Source organism: Mus pahari, chromosome 3 (assembly GCF_900095145.1).
Source record: "Mus pahari chromosome 3, PAHARI_EIJ_v1.1, whole genome shotgun sequence".
NCBI classification, from domain to species: domain Eukaryota; kingdom Metazoa; phylum Chordata; class Mammalia; order Rodentia; family Muridae; genus Mus; species Mus pahari.
In genome coordinates, this window is record NC_034592.1 from 126,045,910 (window position 1) to 126,057,867 (window position 11,958).

Consider the following 11,958-nt stretch of genomic DNA (forward strand, 5'->3'; position numbering starts at 1 on the left):
CAATGGCCTAGGGGGAAGGTGGACTATAGGAACTATGGCAAGGGCATGAAGCCCTTGCCCCCAGCTACTGAGTTTAAGCTGACTTTAGGTGGAGCTGTTTTTATCCCAGCTGTTAACATTGAATTTTATCCCAGTTGGTTCCTGCCAGTCCTTCTGTGTTCGCCTTCCTCTGTTTTGTGTAACTTCCCTATTTTCTTCTGTATAAATAGTCTGATGCTCTATTTGACAAATTGCATTTAGATACCACACTCCCTTGTGTCAGTATTTGTTTGTCGCCCCACATTCGCCGAATCCTCGCTTGCCTGCAACCAGAGACCCAGTTCCACGCAGATCAGGGACCCAAGTGAGGTCCGTCTGCAGTGCAAAAACAACAACAACAACAAAAAACCAAGTGCAGTTAACTGAGATCTTTCTAATTCTAAAAAGACCATTTACACTCATTTCTACAAGTACAAAATGATACATGACCACAATTAATGACTAGATCATAGCTTTTGATCTAGCAGTACTGGAAACACCTGTAGTGAACCAGAGGCTTAACTGGGGAGCACCAAAATTCCAAAAGCAGGGAGAGAAAAATGCAGCCTTTCTCTGGTGAGGGCGGCAAGCTCCAAGAATTATGTTATTAGAAAACTCAAAACAAAACAAAAGGATGATACAGTCATTGAATGTTGCTTACGTATAATGAAAATTGCATTAAATATCTCAGAAAAAAAACTTTGTCATTCGGGTCTTCCTTGCTATGGAAACTGACACCATTGAGTATGTAGTAACTTATGCCCAACTTGAGTTAAATCATCACCTAGCAGCCAATAAACTGCCTCTTGATTTTGGTCTTGACATTTATATGGCCATCTGCTTCCTGTTTATGCTCCTATGTTCCTCATTGAAGAAGGCTGGGAAAACTCAACATCACTTAGGAGATAATGATGCTAGAATCTATGGTATCATATGACTTTTAATCTCCAGATTAGCACTTATACTTGCCCTTCTATAAACAAATACTTTGACCTAACTTCCAAAATCAGCCTACAGAGCTCCTTCAATCAAATGATACTGTTGAAAATAGAGGGCAATTGTCTTCATTATCCTCTTGATTTTAAACAAGTTCTCCTATGAGATAAGATGAGCAACTGAAACACGGTTGCCTAACATTTACGCCGAGTTATGTCTTAGGGAAAAGGGAAGCATTCTCCTTAATGCTTCTCATGACTCCAAGCTCCAAGATGTTTCCAGAAGGCTCTGACCTTTAAAAGGCATTGCAGTGAGACTACTGTTAAGAGCAGAATCCAAAAGGCTGAAGTCAGTTACTGTCAGGTCTGCTCTGATGAGAACATGAATCAGAGCAACAGGCTCAATGCTCTCCTCTCCTCTTTTTTTCTCCATCCTTGTTTTTACAGAGGGTTTGGTGTTTTCTGTACTTCCACAGAAGTATAGGATAAAATGATCATAGCACTTGGCAGCTTCTCTGAGCTTTAGTGGTATTGATGAATTCTCTGTTATTTACCTATTTACCTTCTTCCATGTACCCATGAATTGTTGAATATAAGAAACCCTATCTCACGATTTCCAAGATAAAGGTTCACAGTGACCTTCAAGCCAGCCAATATCTTACAGCATTGCTGTGAGCACCTGTTACATAGCTTCTCATTACTCTCCCCTATACACCAAAAACAAATTTCGGTGGATCTCTGCCTCGGACATTTCCCTGTGTACAAGGTACCACAATCAGTTCCTGTGGAAGCAGTCCATAAATACTGACAAACATGGAGTTGGTTGCTAAAAATCTCAGTTTTTCATCCTTCATGGGTTGTGACTTAGACAGTTTCTACAGTCTCCCAGAGTTCTGCAGCTGCATACACCCAGTTGTCCAAAATGAAACTGCACTAGGTCACACACCGAGTAGTAGAGGTTGACTGGACAGAAAAGGGTTTCATTTTTCCATAAGATACAATAAAACATTGGGAGAAACACTAGTCAGTAACAAATGTATCACACAATAATAAATTTAAAAGATTTGTTTAAACCTACTGCTTACCAATATTAGGGAATTCTCTAAGAAAAACAAAAACAAGAAACAATATCAGAAGTAGTTTGGAGTTTTAGTGAGATATATGGTAGGAAGTAGAAGAGAAACTTTGCCATTAACTAGGATACCTTGAGAAAAGATCCAACGTGATGCTAAACTCCACTGCAGCTTGTATCCTCAGATGTAGACAAAAGAGCTCCCAACAAAGGACTGATCGCTCATATTTCATGTCTTGGGCTGGGTAACAAGAAGAAGCTTAATAATAATGACAAAATTTTCAACAACATTACTTTAAATCTATGACCATAACCACCACTAAACATCAGGCACATAGTTTACTATCCCGGTCCTGAAATAAGCAAAGTCTAGAATTGCAGATGCAAGTGTTGTAGAGCTAGTTAGAAGTACTCCCACAGTTGGCATAAACAAAGAAAGGCACATGCTTTGGGGAAGCCTGTCAAAACATTCCAGAGAGAATGGTTAAGGAATTAAAGCTCACAATCAAATGTAGCCAAAGGTCACTTAATGATGAGGTGCGTTCCAGGAAACGCATCATTAGAAAATGTCAGGTTGTGAAAGCATTAGGCTGCCCTTGCTAAGACCTGGAAGGTAAAAGTCAATCATTTGACATGGCCTTAAAATGTGATTAAGACAAATAGTAAACTCGCAAGACTGCTTCTAGCACAACAGAGGTCACTACTTGACAGTAAACTTTTAAATAACCAGAAATATACATTAAAACAGCAATAAAAAGCATAGTGTGATAAATATACAAATGGGTAACATATCCATGTTTTTCTGTTTTGTTTTGGTTTTTGTTTTGTTTTCTTTTGTTTTCAAGACATGGTCTCACTATGTAGCTCTGGCTCTCCTAAAACTCGCAATATAGACCAGGCTGGCCTCAAACTCAACCATCTGCATCTGCCACTGCCTCTGCCTCTGCTGTTGTTTTTGCCTCCCAAGAGCAAGGATTAAAGGCATGCACACTAGACCCAGTTCATCAGTTTAGTTCTCTATAAACTATTATGAACAACACATAATTGCGCTGCTGTGCTTTTATAAATGGCAGGTTGGGGTACTTACCCCAAAAACCATCATCTTCCTGGGCACATGGATAACACATGTGCTATGACACCTCAATGGCTATGATATCACCAGGGAATATGAGCTTTCTACTGCATTATAACCTACTGCATTTATGTGGCCCGTCACTGGCTGGAATGTCACACATCACATGGCTATTGCAAAGAAGACATGAAGTATGATGCTATGAAGGAGAACAAGCAAAAACAGCACATAAGATATTCAGAAAGGTAAGATATAGCTACTGCCATCAACACACAGAGAATGAAATAGATAGGTTGCATAAATGGATAGTGGAAAGGAATGATGAAGGATGAGAACACAGTCAAAATTGACCGATGACTTTTTATAAAAAGAACAATAGAGAACCCGTGAAGAAACTGTCACATAAAATTATAAATTCAGTGGATAGAAGAAATCACAGATTTGACACATCTGAGATGGCAGCTCAGCTCAGGAAAGGCAAACTGACCTGAAAGCAGTGCCCACGTGTCAGCATAAGAATCCAGGAGAGAGAAGATGTGGGGGTTCCATGATGACAGATCAAATGGTGTGAATGAGATGCAGGGGAACAATTGATTAGAAGCTACAACCAAACTTATAATAGCTGAGAAATTCCTAGAATGGTAAAAGAATTAATCTTCAAAATTTATTCTCAGATTCATAAGGCACATGCATCCAAATCAGCATAAATGAGGACAAATATGTGTGGCAATAACCTAGTCAAACTTCATTGTCCCAGGCCTCCTTTAAAAAAAAAAAAAAAGCTCTGAGAAATGACCAGCAAAAAAGCCAATGACCACCAGAAGCTATGCCAACAAGAATGGAAGACACAGGACTGTATAATAAAGTATCCAGAGTGCCAATAGAGTGACAAATGTCAGCATAGACTTGATCAGTTCCAAAGGTGACAGAAGGGAAGATAAAAGACAGGCAACATGGGGACATTTCTGTCAACAGACTAACGAAAGTTTAAAGGGGACAAAACATATGTCTATAAACTCAAAGATGCAAGAAGGAATGGTAAGCAAGCAGCAAATACTTCGTGGTAACTGTGGGATGTTGGAAGAAAAGCATAACAAAGAATCTTTGAAGATAGCATGGAAGCCAGGAAGACAGAGGCCAGCGACAAAAAATACGCTCTATGATCCTAATTTGTTCAGAAGAAGCCTAAAGGTGATGCTGAATACAGAGCTTGCTAAACTCACATGTGTGTGCTATCTGCTAGGGTACATTAGGGTGTTTTCTTGAGTGGGGCATTCATTTATTGACCTTGATGCCAGCTACACACAGGGTTCATGCTGTGAGCATCCAGGAAGTGCTGCACTGACGACATGCATACAGCTCTCCACGTAAATGATACTTCAGTAAATATTTAAAATACGCAGAGCAAAATGGCTAGGGTGGTCACTTAAATGGTAGAAATACGGCAAATGAATATGATAGATGATTTTCAAGATGAGAGTAGATAAAAGTGAATTAGAGATACATGGATGTGATCTAAAAGGAGTCTAAAAAAATGAAAGTAAAATAAGAGAAAATGCAAAAACAGTAAAAAGTAAATGTGAACCTAAATATAGCTGCAATCACAAGCAATGTAAATTTTTGATAAAACTTTGCAGCCTAATTGGTAGTGGGTGGATGCTGGGGAGAAGGAGTCACTGTTTTCAGTGGTATAGACACTGGTGACTTGCCCATGCTCCAGTGGGTAGTTATAGATCTATGCTGTGCGAGCAACACTGTTAAACTTAGTAAGACACGGAACACAAACAAAAGAGAAAAACCTGGTAGTGGGAGGGAATTTGTTGGGAAGTTGGTAAGCTAGGGAAGAATAAGACAGGGTTAGGGAGGGATCAGAACATATGTATGTGTGTATGAAATTGTCCAAGAAAAATTAATTACAGCCAGCAATCATTAAAAGGTCAAAAAATGACATTCACAAACACTTAAACTAAATGACACGAGATTTTATGTAAATATTAGAAAAGGAAGTCTGGTGTAGTGGTGTCTTCCTTCAATCCCAGTACTCTGGAGACAGAGGCAGGTGAATCTCTGTGACTTCTGGGACAGCCTGGCCGACATAGGAAATCCCAGGTCAGCCAAGGTGAGACCTTGCCTCCAATTAAAATCTAGTTAAAGAAGGAGTATAGGTGGACAGATATTCATGTTAAACAAGACAGACTTTTAAGACAAAATCGTGACTTGTGATTAAGATGAGTCACTAAGAAACTGGTAGGGGTTTCTATTCACAAAAACAGATACAAGAAACTATATTTATATATCAATAACATGATTTCTGAAGTAAATTTGTCAGGTTATTTGTTGTAAACTATTTATTGTAAGTTTTGCATGATGCTCAGCTCTGTCAGCACAGAGCTGATGGCCTCGAAGGTGAGAGAAGGTGAGAAAAATAATAAAAGTCGGATAAGGAACATTCAGGCAACAGAAGGATCCAGAAGCTTCTTTTAAAACTGCCATCTCTCGGAGAAACAAAAACCATTTAAAAATAAGCCCTTCTCCGCCTGAGATAATGAAGACACCTACACATCTCTAAATTAATTTTTGAAGAATATCCTTAAATAAGTCCAAATGCAAACCTTACTTTTTTAAGATTCTAAAATGATATAATATGCTCAAATGGAATTTTAAGGTCTCAAGTAGGGTCCGAGTGATGCTCCTCATGACCATCTCAGACTAATAAATGCTCTGCTCAGCCTCTTAGCATCTTGGGTCTCCTTGGTGTCCAGTGTAAGGCGGGGACCATTTCTAACAACTCTGAGTTCTAAGAACATATGACATGTCAAATCCACTACACATGAGGACAGTCCTATTGCTCAAGCAGCCCTCTCCACTCTGCTTTGACACCTGGAAAACAAGAGGTGTGAAATTGTAGAAGAAAAGCTATTTCTGTTTCTCTCTTGGTAGCTTATAGAGTACCTTCCCATACCACAAAGACTAGAATGTAGGGTTGAAGGCTTTATATAGGCATCAGCTCCATCTCTTCATGGTCACTGTGTTTTGGGGTGTTATCTTCCACAATGGAGCCTTCCTTTCAGTTTGTAGAGAGCAACCTGTTGTCTTGGCAACAGCCTAATCTGTTTGGGGGATTTCCATAGGACCCCTTTGGCCAAAAAGTCAACTGGATGTAAACCAGTCCTGGTACTGAGAGCTTCATTTGGTGACAAGAAAGGGCCAGTTGGGACTCTACCTCTCATTAGGATTATCCTTATACACTTTAGGAAGTTCCCACTACACTAGGTTTCCATACCAACCTTAATTCTAGCTGTCTCTCCCTGCATTTCCTCCCCCAACCCCGTGTCACTTCTCCGTCCCTACCTGATCTTCCCATTCCCACCCCTCACCCTCATTCCACCTATAAAATACATTCTATTTCCCTCTTCCAGAGAGATCTATGTGTCTCCCAAGTCCCTTCCTCTATATCTAATCTCTCTGGGACTACATATTATAGATTCTTTGCCATTTATTTAATGGCTAACATTCACATATAAATAAATATATACCATATTTCTCTTTCTGTGTCTGGGTTACCTTAAGAAGATTTTTCTAGTTCCATCCATTTGCTTACAAATTTCATCTTGTCATTTTTTTTTAATGACTGAGTAATGCTCCAAAGTTTAAATGTATAAATGTACCTTTCTTTTATCCATTGTTCTGTTGAGGGATATCAATGCTGTTTCCAATTTCTGGCTATTGTGAACAAAGCTGCCCAGCCTGCAAAATAAGGTAGGGCAATGGAGCCACAGAACTGTGGGAATAGCCAGTCCATATTGGCTTATAGTGATTTACAGCCCACTCCATAAAAGACAGAACTCATACCTGACACTGCTTAAGTCACCAAGAACCAGAGACTAGATACCCCAGAGACCGAGGGTAAAACCAAATACCACTGCTCTTTAAAAAAGTTAGTAGTGATAAATTGACTCCTGATGATAGTCTGCAATACTCATATATCAGTGTCTTATTCAGCCATCATCAGAGAAGCTTCCTCCTGCAGCCGATGGGAAAAAGTAGAGACCCACAGCCAGACATCATGCAGAGAGGGAGACCTTGGAACACAGTACTAAATGGAGTACTCTATAAGACCCCTCCCCTCATAGCACAGGCAACCCCACATAAGAGGAAATAGAGACCCATTAAGAGCCAGAGGCAATGAAAAGCATAGTAAGAACAAGGCACTCTGAGTCGTCTGAGCAAAGCCTGTGTAAACTCACAGAGGCTGGGCAGTAAGCACAGGGTCTTCTGCATAGCTATCATAGTGTTCAGTTCAGTGTTCTTATGGGACCTCTGAGTGTGTGAACAAGTGGGTGTCTGGTTCCTGTTCCTTCTCTCAGGCTCACTCTTCTGTTGGCTTGCCATGTCCAACTTTGATGTGATGGTTTTTCTTTTATCTCATTATATTTTATTGAAAACAAACAATGTCATCGGGGGTTGGAAATATTGCTCAGTGGTTAAGAGCCCTGGCTACTTTTTCAGGGGACCTGGGTTCAATTCCCACTACCCACATGGAAACTAGCAACTGCCTGTAACTCCTGCTCCACAGGATCTGACATCCTCACACAGACAGACATGCAGTCACATCATCAATGTACATAAAAGAAAAATAAATAAATTATTTAAAATAATAAATAAACAACGTCACCCTGTAGTTAGAAAAAGAAAAAAAAATATTGAGGAAAATCCAGGGCCTTACTAAGATTATAGTCTAGTGGGGGGAGAAAACAATCACAGATTAAGCATGAGTGCTGTTGTAACTGATGGGGATTTTCCTAAAGTCTCTGACTGGATAACTACATAGAATCACCAGCAGCCTTTCTAGACAAACTTAGAAGTCAAAGGAAAAAAAGATAGATGGATGGATGGATATATGGATGGATGGATGGATAGATGGGATAGGATAGGGTGGGGTTGCATATTAGTCATTTAGGACCATCAATGCTGAGAGACTCACCAGCTTCATCTCAGATGCTTGAGACTCTGCCTTTGTCCTCTGCCTCACAGAGCCCAGTGAGAGCTTTAGCAGTATTTGTCATTTTGTAACCCACTGAGGAGAGCCACTGACTACCTTTAGGATACTATGAAGCATGCAAAGAGACTTCAAATGGCCAGTGTACTCATTTTGTATTATTTCCATAATAGCAATAAAATAGGTGTAAGAATAAACATGTTATATAAAAGCTCTCTAAGTCAAAAAAGGAACCTAGTTCTTGGCAACAGAATCTTGGTGCTGCCAGGGCTGGGCTTGTATCTGGAGGCTCTGGGAGCACACCCATTTGCTTGCTCATCTTTCAGTTTTGTTTTGTTTTGTTTTTTTAATTTTTATTTTTTAAACATAACACTTTTATTGATTTGCTGGGATTTTCACATCAGGCATCCCATGTCTGCCCTTCCACTCTTGTGATCTACCCTCTCCCCCCCAAAAAAAGAAGTTAAAAATTTAAAAAAACAAAACAAAACAAAAAAAAACAAGTCCAGTTTGTGTTATCTATGCATTCACTGGAGCATGGTCAATCTCTCTCATGACCTGCCCCTAAATTAGAACTGGGTCCTTCCCCTCCTACACCCCTGCCAGAGGTCATCTATTGTGAACAGCTTTAATTCAGCATCCTCATAGCACTTTTAAAGAGTTCTCTTCAGTGGCTTCCTGTTTAGGCTCTTACCTTTTTGGTGGGGTGCATTTGCAGTCATCAATATAATGGCAAAAGTATCTTCCTTGCTCCTCCCAGTTAGAGGAAGCTAGATTACAGGCCTCCACATGGTTTCTGGTGTCAGCAGAAACCAAAACATGACTCCCGGTATTCAGCAGGACCACAGACACAGACAAGGCCCTTGTGTCCCGGGTGGTAGTTCAGGCCACTCAGACCAGTATGGCCTCTGTCAGCAGCACAGCCCAGAGACATCAACATGGCTTCAGGCAGGAGCACAGATCACACACATCTGCATGGCCTTTGGAAGCACCATGGGCCACAAACATTAACACAGACCCTGGCTTCAATAGGAGCATGGATCCAGACATGGCCCAAAGTGGCAGCATAGATCCGGATATCTCTGTGGCTTACAGGTATCAGTGAAGGCCACTCACATCAATATGGCCCAGGGAGGAGAAGGGTATGGATATAAATGTGGCTTCGGGTTGCAGCACAGACTTCAGAAATCAGCATGGCCCTCAGTGGTAACGTGGACCAGAGAAATCAATGTGACCCAGCTTCCTTGTTCATCTTATTGCCGACAAAATTCAGACCTCTTAGATTGGGTACCTGTTCTGTTCTTCTGGTATTTCAACATCTGTGCAAACTCTTGGTATCTGATGAGCCTTCTGGGAAGTAGACCATGAGGACAGTTGAAAGCTGATGCTTTATGGGAAATTCCTGCATCTGAAAATGATCTCAACATCTGCAACTTGAATCACACCATCAAAGTTCTTTTTGCCGTCAACAAAAGAAGGCCTCTCACAAGTGCCAAGGCATAGGCACATTCTGGGGTGGAAAGACCTTTATTCTGATAACCTGGGCTTACCACAGTTTTTGCACTTTGGAGTAAAGTGATCAGTGACCACTTCTTGCAGTTTCAGAAAATCTGTGCATTGAGAAGAGACTTCAGAGCTCTGTATTCTCTGCTATCTGTGTCCCTCCCCTGCTCCCTAGATGCCAAGGTCTATCTGTGGGATGAGGAACATTTATATGATAGAGAATTCTGCCCTGTGTCAAGGGACATTGCCCTCCCTGGCATCACCAGTTACAAAATTCATTGTAGTTTCTTCACACATCTCTTAAAAGGGCGTTCTCTCCTGTATCTCTGCAAAGTAGGAAAGATGTGTATCTCAAGCAGCCAAGACACTCTGGGAAGAAAGAACTATAAAGAAAGCAGCCTTCAATACTTATGCACTTGGCACCAGGCGGGGCCCTAGCAGATTCTCAACCCTATGAAACGAGATTCTATGAAGAGCAAGAAGTTGCACGAGCTGTGCACTGAATCAAGCTTCCCGCGGACTCCAGTGCAAACTCTTGGTATCTGATGAGCCTTCTGGGAAGTAGACCATGAGGACAGTTGAAAGCTGATGCTTTATGGGAAATTCCTGCATCTGAAAATACAGATGTACTATATGGGAAAAGGGCAGCTTAGAAAGGGTATGGAATAGAGCCAGCTATAAAATGGACAAGGGGGACTGCATCCCATAGGAGACCCCAAGAAAACATGTAGTGACCTCAAAGCTAACTGACCTGAGGCAAGAGGATGTTCTCAAAGTCTCTACCATCACTCATTTACTGAGTGATCTCCTGGAAGATCTCCTTTAATATACAACTGCTTCTGGCCTGCATGAGAAGAACAACCTTGATGAAAACCTCCCCTCACAGAGATGTAGAGGTAGGTGTCTGAGCCTATCAACTGCATAAGGAGGCTTTATCCAACCATGTGACATACTTGAGGCCCAGAGTGAAATTAAAAGATGCATGAGAGAAAATTTACCATGGCACTGTCAAGCCCCATGCCCACTGTGGGCCAAATACATCAATAAACTTCTAGAGTTGACAGAGATGCTAAAAATAAAGTGGAAAGTGAAGACACTTTCAAAGCAAAGCAGCATATGGTTTGAAAGTTCAAAAGCATCACCATGACCTTCATGCAAAAGGAAAGTAATGGTAAGCAACTTGGTTCATGAACTCATTTACATGTTGCAACAAAAGAGAAGAAAACCATTATGGAGAAGTCCCAGTAGAGACTCACATGTTAAAGGATGGATGGAGTTAACAGAAATCTTCCGGGTTATTTGTTTCTTTAACCACTTTTGGCTGTGACATTTAATTAAAACCAGAAGAGGGAGAGAGAAACGTGCCAACAGTGGGAGAGGAAGGAGTGTCTCTCTAAAGTTCATCTCAACGTGACCATGGAGATGTCCTCGCTGCTCAAGATGAATGCCACTGAAGGGCTTACACTTCCGTAACCGAGGCTGTCTCGGGGGAGAGATCCTGTGGTGTTATTTCAGGCCTGGAATGGCTTTCTCAGCTTCTCTTTCTTAATTTGCTAGAGACTAATCCAGAAAAAAAATAATTAGAGTTGCTTCAATAATGTCTTTGCTTTACCACTTTCAATTAAGGACAAGAATAGAAGGGAAGAATAGAATGCAGAACAGCAAAGCGCCGGTTTTTATGTCGCTGTTCCTCCATGCACGCTTGCACAATATTTTCCTGGCTGTTTTGAACTAATATGTCCTCAAGCTCTTTTATTCTGAGCTACTTTGTTGGATGTGGTTAATGTATCCATTTACATGCTTAAGGTATGCAGTTTTGATATGTTCTAGAATACAGTCAATAGAGCAACCACATCCATTACCCAATGTTTCCCTGCTTTTCAGAAACTCTCCCCTGGGCCCCTCCTGCTCCTCCTGAGACCCTAGTCCCAGGCAATCATCCTCTCCTCTCTGTCACTCTGGGTTTCTTTATGTAAATGAATCTACATTGTATGTGCTCTATTTATCCGGCTTCCTTTACTCACCACAAGTGTATTTGATGCTCATCCGTATTGTGTTATCTATAGGTAACGCACTACTTTTTATTGCTAAGTGGTCTGAAAGTTTTCCATACTTTCAAGTCATACTGGGTGGAGCTAGAGCAGTGGCTCAGTGGTTAAGAGCACTAGCTGCTCTTCTAGAAAACCTGGCTGTGAAATCAAAACAACCCTGAGATTCCATCTCACACCAGTCAGAATGGCCAAGATTAAAGATTCAGGTGACAACAGATGCTGGCGAGGCTGTGGAGAAATAGGAACACTCCTCCATTGCTGGTGGGATTGCAAGCTTGTTCAACCACTCTGGAAATCAGTCTGGCGGT

General features: G+C 41.1%; 1 long non-coding RNA gene across 1 annotated transcript in view; it reads right to left on the bottom strand.

Annotated features, from left to right (window-relative positions):
• The window catches only part of LOC115063589, a 34,145-nt gene extending 31,884 nt beyond the window's left edge, over positions 1 to 2,261 (bottom strand). The window contains exon 1 of the long non-coding RNA XR_003843422.1: positions 2,158 to 2,261. This is a non-coding gene — a long non-coding RNA (uncharacterized LOC115063589). The remainder of the gene's footprint in view (positions 1 to 2,157) is intronic.
• Positions 2,262 to 11,958: the final 9,697 nt, after the last annotated feature.